The sequence below is a fragment of the Chrysemys picta genome, chromosome 9 (genome assembly GCF_011386835.1).
Source record: "Chrysemys picta bellii isolate R12L10 chromosome 9, ASM1138683v2, whole genome shotgun sequence".
Lineage (NCBI taxonomy): Eukaryota > Metazoa > Chordata > Testudines > Emydidae > Chrysemys > Chrysemys picta.
Window position 1 is genome coordinate 100,404,096 of NC_088799.1, and position 16,248 is coordinate 100,420,343.

Consider the following 16,248-nt stretch of genomic DNA (forward strand, 5'->3'; position numbering starts at 1 on the left):
ATTCAGGAGCTCGACCCGTTTACTTTATCAAAGAGAAAGTTAAGGGGCTATACCATCAGTCTGTAAGTGCCTATGTGGAGAACAGAAATGTGATGACAGAGGGCTCTTCAGACTAGCAAAGATCTAACACCATCCAATGGCGGGGAGTTGAAGTTAACCAAATTCAGACAGGAAATAAGGTGCAAATCTTTAACAGCGAGGGTACTTAACCATTGGAACAACTTACCGAGGGCTGTGGTGAATTCTCCATCACTGGACATTTTTAAATCCAGACTGGATGTTTTTCCAAAAGCTCTGCTCTAGTTTAGCCACAGCTATTGGACTGGAAAGCAGGAATTAATGAATAGAGGGAAGTCCTAGGACTGGTGTCATGCAGCAAGTCAGACTGGCTACAATGGGCCCTTCTGGCCTTAGACTCTACGAACCAGGGCACAGGAGGGCCCCCCTCTCCCCTCCCACCAGGGCCCAGCCTGCTCCCCCGGGCCATGCCCCCCACCCCAATGGCACAGCCTTCTTGTCCCCAGGACCAGCACACCTCCCCCCCAGCCGGCTCCCCCCAGCTCCCACATCATCCCAGCCCCCAGCCTGGCTCCCTCCCACCCCAGCGCCCACATCCCCCTTCCCTTCCTCCCTTGCCCGTCCCGTCCCGTCCAGTCCCGCGCGCATCCCCCGGCCCGGGCGCAGCGCAGCGCAGCGCAGCGCGGGCGGTGCCGGGCCGAGCCGAGGCGGGGGCGGCGCCTGCCCCCCCCAGCCCCTCTCCCAGCAGCCCTTGCAAACGCCTACAATGAAATTTGCGAAGTTTTTTCGGTTTCGGCGCCATTTTCGAGTGGACTCGGAGGTGAGGAGGGGGGGGGGGCGCGGGGAGCCGCCGGCCGGGCCGAGGGGGGGTGCGGGGGAGGGGATCCCCGGGAGCGGGGGTGGGGGGGCAGCAGGTAGGTAGCGAGCGACCCCCCATAGGCCGGCGGCGAGCGGGTTAAAAACTTTCCAGGGGAAGGAAAGAAACCAACAAACTTTGAATTTGAAAAAAGCCCCCAAATGCACCACTCCCCCCGCGCAGCCGGAGGAAGGGGGCCGGGGGGGCATGTTTGGGTCGCACGGGTCCAGCTTCGCGGGGGGGGCGGGGAGCAGGAGAGAGCTCAGCGGGCGTGGGGAGTAAACACATTCTTCGCGGGGGGGGGGGGGTTGCTTCGGAGCCGGTGATGCAGAAGGGGGGAGGCAAAAAATCCTTTTTAACGAAAATCAGGCGCGTGTCGTGCAAAAGCCCCATGGTGACAAAGGGTTAAAGTGCAACTCCCCCGTGCACACTGCCCCGCTCACACCCAGCGCCTCCAGCCCCGGACCCCCCCCCCTGCACACTGCCCCGTTCACACCCAGCGCCTCCAGCCCCGGACCCCCCCCCCCGCACACTGCCCCGCTCACACCCAGCGCCGGACCTCCCCTTGCACACTGCCCCGTTCACACCCAGCGCCTCCAGCCCCGGACCCCCTCCCCTTGCACACTGCCCCGTTCACACCCAGCGCCTCCAGCCCCGGACCCCCTCCCCTTGCACACTGCCCCGCTCACACCCAGCGCCTCCAGCCCCGGACCCTCCCCCTGCACACTGCCCCGTTCACACCCAGCGCCGGACCTCCCCTTGCACACTGCCCCGTTCACACCCAGCGCCTCCAGCCCCGGACCCCCCCCCCCGCACACTGCCCCGTTCACACCCAGCGCCGGACCTCTCCTTGCACACTGCCCCGCTCACACCCAGCGCCTCCAGCCCCGGACCCCCCCCTGCACACTGCCCCGCTCACACCCAGCGCCGGACCTCCCCTTGCACACTGCCCCGTTCACACCCAGCGCCTCCAGCCCCGGACCTCCCCTTGCACACTGCCCCGCTCACACCCAGCGCCGGACCTCCCCTTGCACACTGCCCCGCTCACACCCAGCGCCTCTAGCCCCGGACCTCTCCTTGCACACTGCCCCGCTCACACCCAGCGCCGGACCTCCCCTTGCACACTGCCCCGCTCACACCCAGCGCCGGACCTCCCCTTGCACACTGCCCCGTTCACACCCAGCGCAGGTTTCCCAACGCCCCCCGCCATTGACGACACTCGGCCTGCGATCGATGCCCTCGCTATTGTATCAGCTAATGACGCAGTTGAGAAGTGACAGGAGACACTTTGTAACCTGCCTTCCCGGGGGGCACGTGCAGCCCCCCCCAAGCGAGGGGTGGGGGAGGGTCTAGGGTACAGGTCGTTACAGAGCTGCCGGCCGCCGGGAAGGGACGGGTTAAAAGACGGGACGAATTAATTCAATCCAAGCAGTTGAAAAATTGCAAAAGGGATTGGGAGTGTAATTTGGCCGCGTGTGGACACGTTCAACCCAGGGCATTTTCAATTCGACTTTTGTTTTCGGAACGAGTTTATACGGAAACATTGTTAAACTAAAGGTTTTGGGGAACTAGATCTGTAACTTGTTTGTATACATGTTACTGGTGATATATACATTTTAATGCAGTTTTTTTTTAACAAAAGGTCCATTTTTCGAGTATATGCTTCTTGTTTTATTGAGGGGGGAACGTCAGCAGTTTTTTTATTGGCTTGTCAACAATACCGAAGTATTTTGTAATTAAATGACTGGATTCAGGATTAAAATCTAATTTACATTGTACAGTTCTGCTTCTGAAAGCTTTTAACGTGCTTAAAACTGAGTTTTATAGTGTTTTAAAGCTATTGTATCTTGTGGGATAAACCGTGTGAGTCTGTTAACGTTTGTTTTGACAGTCTGGAAGTGTGAAAAGTGACACTTTAATTTGTAGATCTAAGACGCCCACTCCCTCCCCAAATTCTGTTTTGAAAAATTTGATTTTCTAATAACTTCCAACAAGTAACAATTTCATTTCTACTGTACTAAAATTTAGTTTCAAAATATTATTGTATGTAATATTTTTATTATTTGTAGACATGTCTATTGTAATTTAAAATTTTAATTTATATTTCATATCTAATTTGGTATCAGAATATTTTTTTTTAAATATTGAATTGTTTGTTACACATGTAACTTACTAAAAATTCCAGAATTAACATTATTTTAAACAATTTATTAGTGGTGGAAAAGTTGATGACTAAATTCTCATAAAAATATAAATACATGAATATATATAAAGTAGTAGATTATTATAATAATTTAAGACTGTCTAAAGTGCCAAATAATTGAAAGAAGGTGAGATAAACAAAAAATCCCTAAGTATTTAACAGTTTTCTACCGACCTGTTTCGTACAGGAAATATGAATATCCTGGCAAGCATGTGAACTTCTAAATTATGTTTTGGTTAGATGAGTTACTGTCTTTCTGCCTTTTTACAGTGAGGAGAGCAATGTGTATAATTTGTGCATATTTTTTACTGCATGAAAATATCAGATAAGTAAAAGCAATTTTTCAGTATATAGGAAAATAATTTCCCAAAGCTAGAACAACAATCGTGCAAAATAAATATTTTTTAAAAAAATGTACTGTTACATAGACATACGTAGGTGTGCCAACATCTGTCTGTCTTCAGCATAATCTGAAGAAATCAAAAGAACTTCATTGTTCACCATCTTTATGAATATTTAATAACCCCAAAGAGTCCATTTTTATAGGAACCTAGTAAAACAGTGAACTGCAAATACAGTAAATGCTTACAGAATATAGGAGGGAAGCTTTAGGTGGGCTTTAAGGAAACTGATCCAAATGTGAAGAATGTAATTACTGCATGCTCATTATGCTTTGAATGAATATTCATCTGACCAAAACAAAACAAAATCACAACAACAAATCCATAGTTTTTCTTTTTGTTCTTAACAAATAAACATTTTAGGAGTTCAGGTTCCAGATCCTTACCTTATTATTTAAAACTGGATGAGATGACGGTGAAAAAAATGGAACCAAGAAGCACCGTACTGTTCTTCAGTTCTGCAGTTTTGAGAAAAAAATGGATCCTGGGAATTTTACTGACGTTCTGAAGTACAGTAAGTTAGGATCTGATCTTACAGGCCTTGCAAGCACAAGTAGTCCTTTCTCACATGAATAGACTCATTTAAATAAATGAGACTAGTCATGTCAGCGTTTGCAGGATCAAGTTCTTAATTTTGTAAAACTAGAAGCTTTAATATCTTTTTAAAAATCAAATGATTATGCACTTTATTGTAACAGTTTGGTATCCAATTTTCTGTTCCATTCCCAATACTACCTTAAAAGAGAAGTTGAGTACTTAATCATGTAACTTTTAAAGGTAGAATGTGCCAAAGCTTAGGTTGCAGCTCGTATGTATTTATGTTCCTATAATGCTTTTTATTTTAAGAGAAATAGTAGAAGTTAATTTGTGGTGGTGAGAGGATCGATTCAGTACTTTCAATACAAGTGCACTGGAAAATATCAAAATTTAATCTTCACCCAGTTTTTATATATATATATATATATATAAAATAAAAAATAAAATTATTTTGTTCACTTTTATATGGGTACCTTGCTACCCAGTAGAGTGTGCTTAGTAATGATTGTTCCACGACACTTTGCATGCAGATTAGTTTCACTTGAGATGTCGGTGCAAAGGAAAACAAATTCACTATGATACATCTATTAATACAGTGAGCTGTTAATTTAATAGATAGTAATTTCTCTTTACACATCCTCAGCTCAATCTCGGCAGTCTGTGAGTTGAATTGGTTAGGAAATTTAATAGTGAAAAACAGGTGACAGTTGTCGATAAAACATAGGGTATGTTTCTGCCTATTAACTACATTTGTGAATATTAATACTTTACACTGTTTAAATTCCATTGTTCAAATTAAAACTGAGATGAAAATGACTGACTTACGAGCACAGTCAGCTATGAACTATTTAAGTGGGTGGGACTCACCACTTTAGTTTTGTTTCATCACCATATTCAAAATGAGTAGTGTCTTATTTGTTGGATATCTATTTTCAGATTGCAATGAGGATGACTAGTTTTAAATATTTTTTAGAAAGTAAATGACTTGTCTGATTTCTCCCCCCCGCCCCCGAAATGACAAAATTTTAGTGTTTCTGCTGTGTCAAATGTCTCCTAACTAGCCAATTTGATAGCTGATCTTTTTTATTCTGAGTATATAGGAAACAATGTTTTCTTGGTTTTGGTTTTGCCTAGCACTGAAATGGAGACTAAGCAAGTTAGCAAAGTGGGGTGGGTGTCCGTCCATCCATCCGTCTGTCTCACCCTTGGTCCTAATACTTATACCTTTCAGTCCTTTTCTTTTTTATAAGGTACCCCTGTTTTCTTTCATCAGTTTTGATTTTTAAGAGGTGCCTTCTTGTTTTGAAAGAGAGTTTTCATACACCCCATTGTACCTTGGCAAGCAGTCACTGTATAGGTATTATCCTAGGGACAGCATTACAGTGGACATCTGCATATCCAAAATGCCCAGTTATCCAGAAATATTAATTGTGCCTATATACATCACTGCCATAAATCTGGTGTATCTGACCTGCAGAAATTTCTGCCTCAGTACTTTCTGGAGTTTAAATTATACCAATTGTAGTCTCCTGCTTGCTGGTAGAAAATGCAACAGCAAGTGACCTAACTGCTAAGCCTCAGTTTCAGTCGGTAAAATAAATGTAATGGAATGTTGTGAGTCTTAATTAATATTTTGTCACGTGCTCAAAAGATGTTAGATACGTGAACAAGCTTCTCCCTATTTGACTAATTTCTGACTGGCCTGTCTTGCTCTCACGGCTGAGGACTGTATGAAACTAGAGAGACAATAAATGCTCTTCTGGGTTGCTTGAAGGGTGTTGCGAGAGAGCGCTGTGTTGTTCACTCTATTTCTCCTCCCCCTCCTTCCCACAGTAAGATGAGATTGCTGCCAGATGAAGGCATGAGGTACCTAGCCTCAATTTCTGATCCCCTTCATTGCAGACGAGATGGACTGTATTTAATGTTCTCGTTTAATGGTTGTATATCTTTAAAATCAACATAAATAAGGGTTTTTCTTTTCATCTGGTCTGTCCAACAGATCTGCTTCTGTTGCTATTGTGTATGAAGCAAATGTATGAAGTGGTGACACTTCCTTTTTCATCATATTTTTGTGTGGTATTTTTAGGTTATAGAGCCCAACTCACCCTCATAACTGCAATTTCTTCCAATACGAATTCTACATAGAGAACTCATTGCAAACAACCTTCCTAATATTACTGTACCTAATGCCATTATGCGTATTAGTATGGATTGTGTATAATTCCTAATAAGCAAAATCCAGGCAACCAGTCTTCAGTGATCCTGGTATTATATAAATGATAGTACAATGATGAGGGAAGGGATAGATTTGCTGCAGCACTGTTTAAATACTTATCTTTGTATTACAGTGTATTTTGGAATGAAAGCGGGAGTCCCCTCGCTTCCCCCCCTCCTCCGCCCGTTGATAGGATGAGCACACATTAAAGCCTTTAATAGTCTTTGTTTTTAGGCCTAACTGGCAAAAAAATTGATTGCTGTTTGATTAGTCAGTGCACTATAATGTATATCACCTGTCTAAGGTACAATCTGTTGGAACACTTTATAAACTCTACTTTGTTGTTTTCTAGTTCATATTGAAAAAGAAGTTAAATTGTGTCCAAAGGGAGTTTTATTTGCAGAACAAACTGATGCATCATTGCGTTCAGTCAAGGTGAGTTGGAAAGGTAAACCTAATATAGCCAATAACTTTTCAAGTACCCTTAGGGCAGGGGTGGGCAAACTACAGCCCATGGGCCACATCTGGATGGCCAGCCATTTTAATCCAGCCCTTGTGCTCCCACTGGGGAGCAGGTTCTGGGGCTTTCCCCCGTTCCGGCACTCAAGCCAGGGAGCAGGGTCGGAGGCTGCTCTGTGCTGCTCCCGGAAGCAGCGGCATGTCCCCCCTCTGGCTCCTACACACAGGGACAGCCAGGGAGCTCCTCTCCACACGCTGCCCCCGCAGCTCCCATTGGCCAGGAACCGCAGCCAATGGGAGCTGCAGGGGCAGCGTACGGCAGGGCTGCCTGGCTGCGCCACCGCATAGGAGCCAGAGGGGGGATATGCTGCTGCTTCCAGGAGCTGCTTGAGGTAAGCACCGCCTGGAGCCTGCACTCCTGAGCCACCCCTCCCCCCCCCCCGCACCCCAACCCCCTGCCCCAGTCCTGATCCCCCTCCAAACCCCTCAGTCCCAGCCCAGAGCACCCTCCTGCACTGCAAACCCCTCATCCTTAGCCCCACCCCACAGCCTGCACCCCTACCTGGTTCCTAGAACCACCACACCAACCCAGAGCTCCCTCCCGCATCCCAACCCCAATTTCATGAGCACTCATGGGCCGCCATACAATTTCTATACTCCAGTGTGGCCCTCGGGCCAAAAAGCTTGCCCACCCCTGCTTTAGGATCTAGCCTCGAGGTGCTGGATATATGGAATTCCTACTGAAGTGAACCTGCAATTAACAGCAAGAGAGAGTCCTTAGCCAAAGCTCCCTCGGGGAAGATGCTCTTAACTTACCGTCTTTACTTCAGTACTGATTTATGCAAAGTACAAAACTGGCTATTTAAACAACAAAACAAAAAAACCTAATTATACTGCATGAGATGATTAATAGCATTATACCATTTGAGAGACTTGATCTGTTGGCTTGCATGGGTAAGAATATTTTCTCATATGTGTATTATGTTGTACATCTCTACTGGCCTTGCGTTCCTCTCCCAAATAACCCTATTTACAGTGTGAAAACTGACTTCCTCTTTTCTCCAAGTAAGAGCTTGGTGGTAATAGATTGGCAGTGGCTTGGAAATGTCACCCTTCTTTTTAAAAGGCAGGATTTATTTGCCCTCTTGGTTTAGAAGCTGATTTTTTTTAAGGATTTGGGGAGTTCTGCACACCCAATCCCTTGAGATCATCATTCTATAACTTGAATCTCAATCTAGAACAAGAGTGGGCAAACTTTTTGGCCCGAGGGCCACATCTGGGTATGGAAATTGTATGGCGGGCCATGAATGCTCACAAAATTAGGGGTTGGGGTGCAGGAAGGGGTAAGGGCTCTGGTGGGGGGTGCAGGCTCTGGGGTGGGGCCAGAAATGAGGAGTTCAGGGTGTGGGAGGGGGCTCCGGGCTGGGACCAAGGGGTTCGGACAGTGGGAGGGGGATCAGGGCTGGGGCAGGGGGTTGGGGTGTGGGAGGGGGCCAGTGGTGCAGGCTCCGGGCAGTGCCTACCTCAAGCAGCTCCCGGAAGCAGCAGCATGTCCCCCCTCCGGCTCCTACGTGGAGGCGCAGCCAGGTGGCTCTGCACGTTGCGGTGTCCGCCGGCGCTGCCCCTGCAGCTCCCATTGGCCGCAGTTTCTAGCCAATGGGAGCTGTGGGGGCAGTGCTTGGCCCAAGGGCAGCGTGCGGTGCCCCCTGGCTTCCCCTATGCATAAGAGCCAGAGGGGGGACATGCCACTGCTTCCAGGAGCCACATGGAGTGGGGCAAGGCCCGGACCCTGCTCCCTGGCAGGAGGTTGAGGGCTGGGTGTGGCCCCTGGGCTGTAGTTTGCCCACCCCGATCTAGAATCAAAACAGAGTTCTAGAACCGAGGACTTGTTTATTTTTGCTTATTAAACGAAACCACTTACCCTTTTGGGTACTGTTTTATTTCCTCTCTTAATCCGACTAAGCAGATACAGTCAAGCAAGATATTGTTAGAGAAACAGTACAAAAAAGGGTTAAGTAGCATTCACCCTTTTAGAGTTGTTTGGCTGACAATACCAGTATTAAAGTGAGAAAGCAAAATAGGTCTGCTAGCAAAAAAGCAGTAGTGTACATCTGCATAAATTAGAGCTTTTGAATTCCCATTTTAAAGTTCTGTTTAAATGGGGGGGGGGGGGGGAAGAGAACATGGACCCCAAAAATTTATTCAGAGTGCTTAGCACAGGTGATAGCATATCATTGGAGGAGACATCTCAGTGCCATATTTCTAACACTGTTCCTATTTTTTTCATGATGACAAGCCCTAAGAAGATGAGTTGGAAGAACATAGACCTGTTAGTACTGCTCCTAACTTATTTATCACATAACTGTGAAAATGTCCAAAAAAAAAAAATGCAGATATGTCAAGCCATCTGTACTGGGGCTTAGGCTAACTTGTAATTCCATCTTAAGGTTGTACACTGTGAAGTCAGGGACCCCACAAAAAAACTTACTCCACACTCCTTCTCTTCTCCCCCCTGGTCTCTTCCAAAAGTTTGTTGTTCCCTATCTGCCTAGGCAGGGAATGTTCTGAAAAATTTCAAGACAGCTGTGATCATTTCTCATCGCTGACTTCATCCAAATTTGAAAGGTAAAATCTGAGCTGCATGGACCCTAAAAACAAACAGAAAAAGAGAAATATTTGCTTCAAATTATGTCCTGAAACTGAGGACTCTGGATCATCTAAATCGAAACAATTCCGGGAAATGGCAAACACTTGAGCACTAGAGCTATTTCTTACAGAGCTATCCCTGCGTGTAAGATCACCCTAGCACCAAGCCCAGTATATGCAGTGCACACACACACAAAAGCTGTAGACTATTTAGATTGCCCAGAAAAGTAGTACAGGGGAGGGGGGGGGGGCAGGAGACCTAGCTGGTCTGAAAATGTAGTTAACTGCAGCAAGTCTACTGTGTATTTTGGGCAAATGAAGTGGGTTGTTTTTATTTTTTTTTAAATGATTGCAGTCATGATACTCTTGTATAACTACTTGCTCTCTTTTTTTAGTTGCAGACTTTCTGGTAGAACAGGATTGAAGAACATTTAACTTTTTGTAATAAGTGAATGTTAAAAATGTCTTCATTGGATTGTGTTGTGATCTTCAGTACCTTATATCATGTTAAAAAAAATAGTCAAAATACCATTTGGAATTTCACCATTGTTGGGCTTTGAGGAGATGTAGCAGCACATCATGGTTTGTAGGGACAAGGAGATACAGACCATTCTGGGCTGCCTCATTACCTCAAGGATAGACAAGAAAGGGAGCTTCTGGGTGTCAGCCGTGGAAGCTACCACATTCTCATATATCTCTTAGATCAGTTGAACAGGTATGTTTAGATACGTTTTTGTAGTGCTTTTAACATGAACGCTTTCTTTCCAGCCTGCAAAGATAGAGTCTTGGTTTTACGTCTTTGGTGAATTTGCCTAAAATGGCCCAGGGATTTGCAGTATTCTAACCTGTTGACCCGATCACAGGCCATGTGATTGTTCAATATTTCATCACCTTCCAATATCCAATGAATAGTTTCATCTTAATACACTAAGTCATCTTGAATGTTGTGTCTTCATAGTTGGCTTATACCAGTTGCATGTTGCTTGAAGTAATCCTGCTTCCTGTTTTGTCCAACATTCTTTCCTCTGTTTAAGACAAATAACAAATTATAGGTAGTAGGATAACCAGCAGGGATTGTAAAAAAGGGGTTCTGGAAGTCACGGACATGGAAGCATGTCAGCAGTGCTCTAGCAGCACGTAAATACTGGAGTTTAGGATTGCCTAGCTGCTCTCCAGTATTGCATTGCTGCTTTAGTGTGGCTGGATGGTCGTGCCCACGGCAGGAACCACTGCTGTTGCTACCAGCCTGTGGTGCCTAGGGCAACAAAACAACATTATCGCACTGTTAAAGTCGGGGAGATGCTGTATGATCAGGTTTTTAAGAGGGGTATTAAGAGGTTTCCTGGCCTGTAGATCGGACTTAAGAACATATTAATATAAAGGTGTGAAAAATTGTTCGTGAGCTGTGTATCATTAAGGGGCTAGTGGTGCAGGAGCCGGAAGCAAGAGGCTTTGAAGGATGGGGAGGGAGAGATCTGCTAGCCGAGCTCTTTTCTCCCCAACCTAGCCCATACGTTCACTTCACTGTCTGAATTGCGGGTATCTTAATTCGGTTTATTAACAGCAGCCCCCCGATTCAGAATGTGCTCCAGCCGCCACTGGTGCAGTAGAATAAGAACCCAAGGAGCGCCGGCTGGGCAGGCCATGGGCCGTCCGCATGAGCGCAGAAAGAGGGTTGCGATGGCCAGGGCCAGCTGCTGGGGCTGGCGCGTGACTCGCTGAGGGTGGGCAGAGTCACGGGTGCTCGCCTGGCTGAGCTGTGGGGCTGGTGGGTCATCACAGACCCACCTCTTGGCAAGTGGGGACCAGGCTAAGACTAAAAGCTGCACTGGCCGGGGCCCTGGACTGGCCTCCCTCTTCCTTGGAGGTGCTGCTCTAGGCTAGGCTGGGCAAACTGGGCCCTACCCCCTTGGGAGCGTAGAGCCAGTGCTCTGGGGTGGCTCACCAGAGGCTGGGGTAGGCACCACCCTCTCTGAGGTGGGGAGCTGAGCCCTAGAGCTTTGCCACGGACCGAACACTGGCGCCAGCCGGCTGCCTAGGGGCTCGGTTTGTTCCCTGCAAGGTGCTGGAAAGCGCCTGTGGTCCTGCGGGGTGGACTCTGCCTGTGGTTCCCGGCAGCCTCCGGCTCAGTGTCCCGGCCCGCTGGGGAAACTACCTGGGAAAAGGGGGCTGCGAGCTCCCCGGGAGCCGCCGGGCCCCAGCGAGCTGCTAACGCCCAGTGCCCCGAGCGGCGGGGGTGGCTGCGGCGCCCCCGCCAGGCCGCCCTGCAGCTACAGCGCCGCCGGCCTGGGGCCGCTGGTCGCTCCGAGGGGCCCTGCAGCGCAGCCCGAAGCCGCCAGGGGGCCCGGCGGGCGAGCGAGCACGTGTCCCGGGGATCCCGGCCCGGCCTCCCCCGAGCTGGCTGGGTGCCCGGGGGGTGTCAGCCGGCTCCGTCCATCCGCCGCCGCTGGGGTCCCCCTGAGCCCGGCCGGGAGCTCCCAGGCGCTGCTCCCTTCGAGCGGCACCTGCAGGGGTCCTGCCCCGGGGGCGCTCGGCCACAGCCCGGCCCCCGCTCCCGAAGGAGCCGGAGCCCGACCCCGGGCAAAGGCTCCGCCCGGGGCGCCCCGCGCTGCAGTCGGGGTTTGGGCGGCTGGGCAGAGCCCTCGCCCCCGGGTTGAGCGGGTCCGGACACCGCCAACCCGCCCTCTGACCCCGGCCTGGGGGAAACGCAGCGGGGCCCCGGGGCCTCTCCGCGCCGGCAGCAGCCGCCGAGCCCCGCAGCGGGGCGGGTCTGGGATCCGCTCCCGCCCGTTCACACCCGCCACGTGCTCGCTGCCGCCTGGCTCCGGCGCCCAGAACCCGCGCGTGGGGTCCCCGGGGTCTCTGCGGCCGCCCGGGGCTGTCGGGGCTCGGACCCGACCCTCGTCTCCGGCGGGAGAGGCGCCGCCTGCAAGGCCGGGCCAGGGCGGTTCCTGCCCGCGCCTGTCGGTGGGAGGCCCCGGGCGTGGGGAGCTCCGCGAAGGACGTGACCGCCCAGCCCCGACGGCAGAGGCGTCGGGCGGGATCCTGCCCCAGGCAACGTGTAAACCGGGAAATCCTGAACCCGGCGCCCGAGCCGCACGGTGCGGGGACTCGCTCCCGGCCCTGGCTCCCGCCTCGCTTCTCCAGCCCCCCGGGGAGCGGCCAGTGCTGGGTACCGCTCCTCGGGGCGCACCGCCCGGGCTGGCCGCAGCCCCGTGGCGCTCCGGCGGGCGCGCTGATCCCTGCCCCGAGCACGGCTGCAGCTGGGAACGGGCAGTTTTCCGAGTAAGAAGGTGGAGAGCAAAGCAACAGGGGCAGGCGCTTCGGAGTGGGGTGTGGGCGGGTGAAGCCGGCACGTTTCTGCAGAGGAGGCGGGGGGGGGGAGCGGAGGGTTTGGGGGAGCTGCGCCTCCGAAAGAAAAGGCGGCCACCTCCTCCCACGTGTAAGCCCTCAAGAGCAGTCGGGGTGCTCAGTGCCTCTGAAAATCGGGACACCTCTTAGGTACCCAGTGTCCAGTCCTGAGCGCCTGTCTCTGGCAAACTCCTATTAAAATCAATGGACATTTTGCCTGGCCAAGCTCTACTGCTGGTGATAAGGCACAAGTAGAGAATAACTCAGCTTGGCTTTCAGACGCCAGGTAATATTTGCTGGGCTGGTAGAAAAATATCGTTTTTCACAGGGAGTATATCAGAGCTGGAGCCTGATCCTGCCACCTGCCTTCTCAAGCCCTTTTTATGTAGCTCTTCTTTGAAGCACACCAGACACTCACCTTTCAGGAGCAACTTGTTGCAGTCTTTCACCTTCAAGCTACCACTACCTTGCCCAGCACCTCTCAACCCTCTGTGTTCCCAGCCTTCCCATCGGGCATGGTGCTTTTACCTGTAGCCAGCAGGGCAGCATCTGAGCACTTCCCAGGAGTGCATTAAACAATCTGAGTAGCACCTGTTACTGGTGGTTCTTTCCCATCCTGCCTCGTGGCAAGTGGTTGGTCACAAGAGGAGCTGGTCGCCTTGGTGGTTTGTGGCTCTGAGAAGGGATCTCCCCTTGCTAGGGTGGGGAAAATCACAGCTAGCTCTTTAACCTCCAGGCTGGTGTCAGCAGGCAGATACCCGAGAGAAGGTCCAGCGGCTACAGTCGTCGACCACTTGTCCTCGACTATGTAATTCATTGATCAGACAAATGTTCCCCGCTTCTTTGCTGCAGCGTGGGTACATCATTCCAGCAGAGCAGCTTTGCCATTCTAACCGCTCACAATTCAACCGTTTCTTTCTCAGACTTTAAGATGGGTTCGCTAAGTTCTAGCTTTGCATATTCACATGAGAAAGAGAACAGGGATTTTCTAAACCTCCCGCAGCTTCCAACACACACATACACACACACGACAGTTTTGTAACTTCTCTTTGCTTTTTCTTGTAGTCATTTCTGAAGAAACCTAGCCACATACTAATCATGAAAGTCAAGGTAAGCAATGCAGTGGGTTCCATAAGTGAAATTGCTAGGGCTGTTGAATATAAGCAGAGAATAGCTTAACTGGGTCATACTTTCTTGATGTGTACCACAGTAGCACCCAGAGGCCACCATCAGGATTGGTGTTTCATTGTAGTTGTTATTGTACAGACATACAAAAGAAAGAGCCCCTGCCCTGAAGAGCTTATGCAGTCTAATCTTTCCTTCTGGATTTAGATCTGTTATCCACAATTTACATTTGGTTCCCTCTGCAGAATACATCCCTGGAGCCAGCCAAAGAACCTTTTCCTCCAAATTATCCATATTTATATTCAGTACACAGGAACGCAGAGCCTGCAGTGTAGCTGAGAGCTAGCTGGTGATGTTACCCCTCCAAAGGAAATGGTGATTAGCTCAGGGTCCTCCTTTGTGGGAGGGTAGCTGGCTCACAATCTGAGGGGCTTGTTGGATCTCCAAATCCTATGCACCGACTAGCATTTGCTGGAGCTGCTCTTTAATCCCCTGCAGCTGGCAAGGAGGTTGCAGCCTTTTCCCTCAGATGCACCCCTCATCCCAGCCATCCACTCCTTTCGGGAACGTGAAGCTGAAATACAGCAACCTTCCCGTAGAGAAACAGCAGAGGGCACGATTCTAGAGGCTGTGAGCCTTGATAGGACCAGGTTTCAGCCCCACTGTGGAATTGGCTCATGGGTTTGAGGATAAAGCCTTTCTAACCCTTTAAGAAAGCGGATGGCGAGAAGACTGATCTGCCACTCACCGGCGGATGGAACACTGAGATCACCACTAGGTGAAACTTGATAGATGTGAGGGCCAGACCTTGTTCCTTCAGATGGAGCAGGTATTCCAGCATAGATTGAAGGGAAAGACTAAACCGAGAAACATTTCCACTTAGCCAGGTAAGTAGCCCTGATGGACTTGTTCTGAACAGGCTTGCTCTTCCGAGTTCAATCATGGAGCTTCCACGTGGTCAGGTCAGGGCCCAATTAATCTTTTGTGGGCTCCCATGCCCAGACCGTGGACCCACCCCCTGCTCCGCCCAAGCTCTGTCCGTGCTCGGTCTCTTCCCCCCAGAGCCCCACCTGCTGCTTGTCCAGGAAGAGAGGGTGGGGAGAAGTAAGCAGGGGAGGGGGCAGAACAGAGAGGATTGGCGCCACAGTCTGGGTGCTGGGGCCCCTTCTGAGTATGGGCTTGGCACCGGTACTGGGTCAGGTGAAAGGTCCCGAGGCTTGGGTGAAGTAAACATCTGTGGTCTTGTGAGATCAGATCCGCGTGGGGCAGGAGTGGCAGCAGGGGTTCTACTGCCAAGTCTAGTAGCCTGCGGAACTAGCGCAGTTAACTTTCATGTGTCCAGCAGTTTTGACTGTACTGATGATATTCCACTCCTGGAGAATCACTCTGGAAAGTAAGAGATAAATGGAAGAATTTTCAAAGGCATAAGGAGCAGGTAAGCACCCATCTCCCATTAGAAGTCATGGGATCTAGCCACCTTACCCTTCTGTGACTTGAAAATTCCCTTTCAGTCTATGAGTGGGGCAAAGTTGTGGTATTAATGTACCCCTATAATGATGTTTGATTATTAATCAGAAACAGAGAGCTGCTGTAATATAATCAGTACGTGCAAGGCTTTCATATGAAAGCAACAACTTGATTCTTCTGCATAACATCCACCTCTCAGGGCACAGTTACAGGGGGGTAGTTAAGAAGTGCTTGTGAGAGTCTAAATATTTTATGTTCTGTGGAATAAAGTTGAAAAATGCAAGTAGTTCAAACTGGAAGACCAGAATCACTAGACAGTTTAGCAGTTAAAATTCAACACATCAAACACTGGGTGAAAGCTATGTTGATAACTTTAGAATCCAGTTTCAAAGGCAGAAAACGGGCTAGGAGCCAGGCAGGTACCGTTATGATAAGAGATCCGTAAGTGTAGTAGAGCTGTCGGCAGTGACTTCACAGTAGGTGAATCAGGCCATAAAGATAAGGGGGTTGAATCTTTCTCACAGTGCACATGGGAGAAGTCAACAGGATTACTTGCATGAAGTAAGCGGTCTTTGGTCCAGGCTGTAGTAATCTTTAGATATATTTCCCTACTAAGATTTGTGGTTGAAGTGAAATAGTTTATTCTCTACATAGAGTGTCTGACTGACAGAAATAACGCAATACTACATTCATTATTTAAAAGCTTTAGTTTAAAGCTTGCAAAGAGTCCTGTGGCACCTTATAGACTAACAGACGTATTGGAGCATGAGCTTTCGTGGGTGACATGCATCCGAGGAAGTGGGTATTCACCCACGAGAGCCTATGCTCCAATACGTCTGTTAGTCTATAAGGTGCCACAGGACTCTTAATCTGGATCTGTAAAAGCAGCAAACACAGCTACCCCTCTGGTACTTGAGAGTTTAAAGCTTGTAAATTACCACCCTAAAACACTTTTCAAATATTTGGCATA

At 49.4% G+C, this 16,248-nt stretch overlaps 1 long non-coding RNA gene across 1 annotated transcript; it reads left to right on the forward strand.

The window, feature by feature from the left end:
- Positions 1-624: 624 nt before the first annotated feature.
- Positions 625-9,331, forward strand: LOC135973550 (uncharacterized). Its single transcript, XR_010590451.1, has 2 exons — positions 625-838; positions 3,842-9,331. It is a non-coding gene; the product is annotated as an uncharacterized LOC135973550 (long non-coding RNA).
- The last annotated feature ends 6,917 nt before the right edge of the window (positions 9,332-16,248 follow it).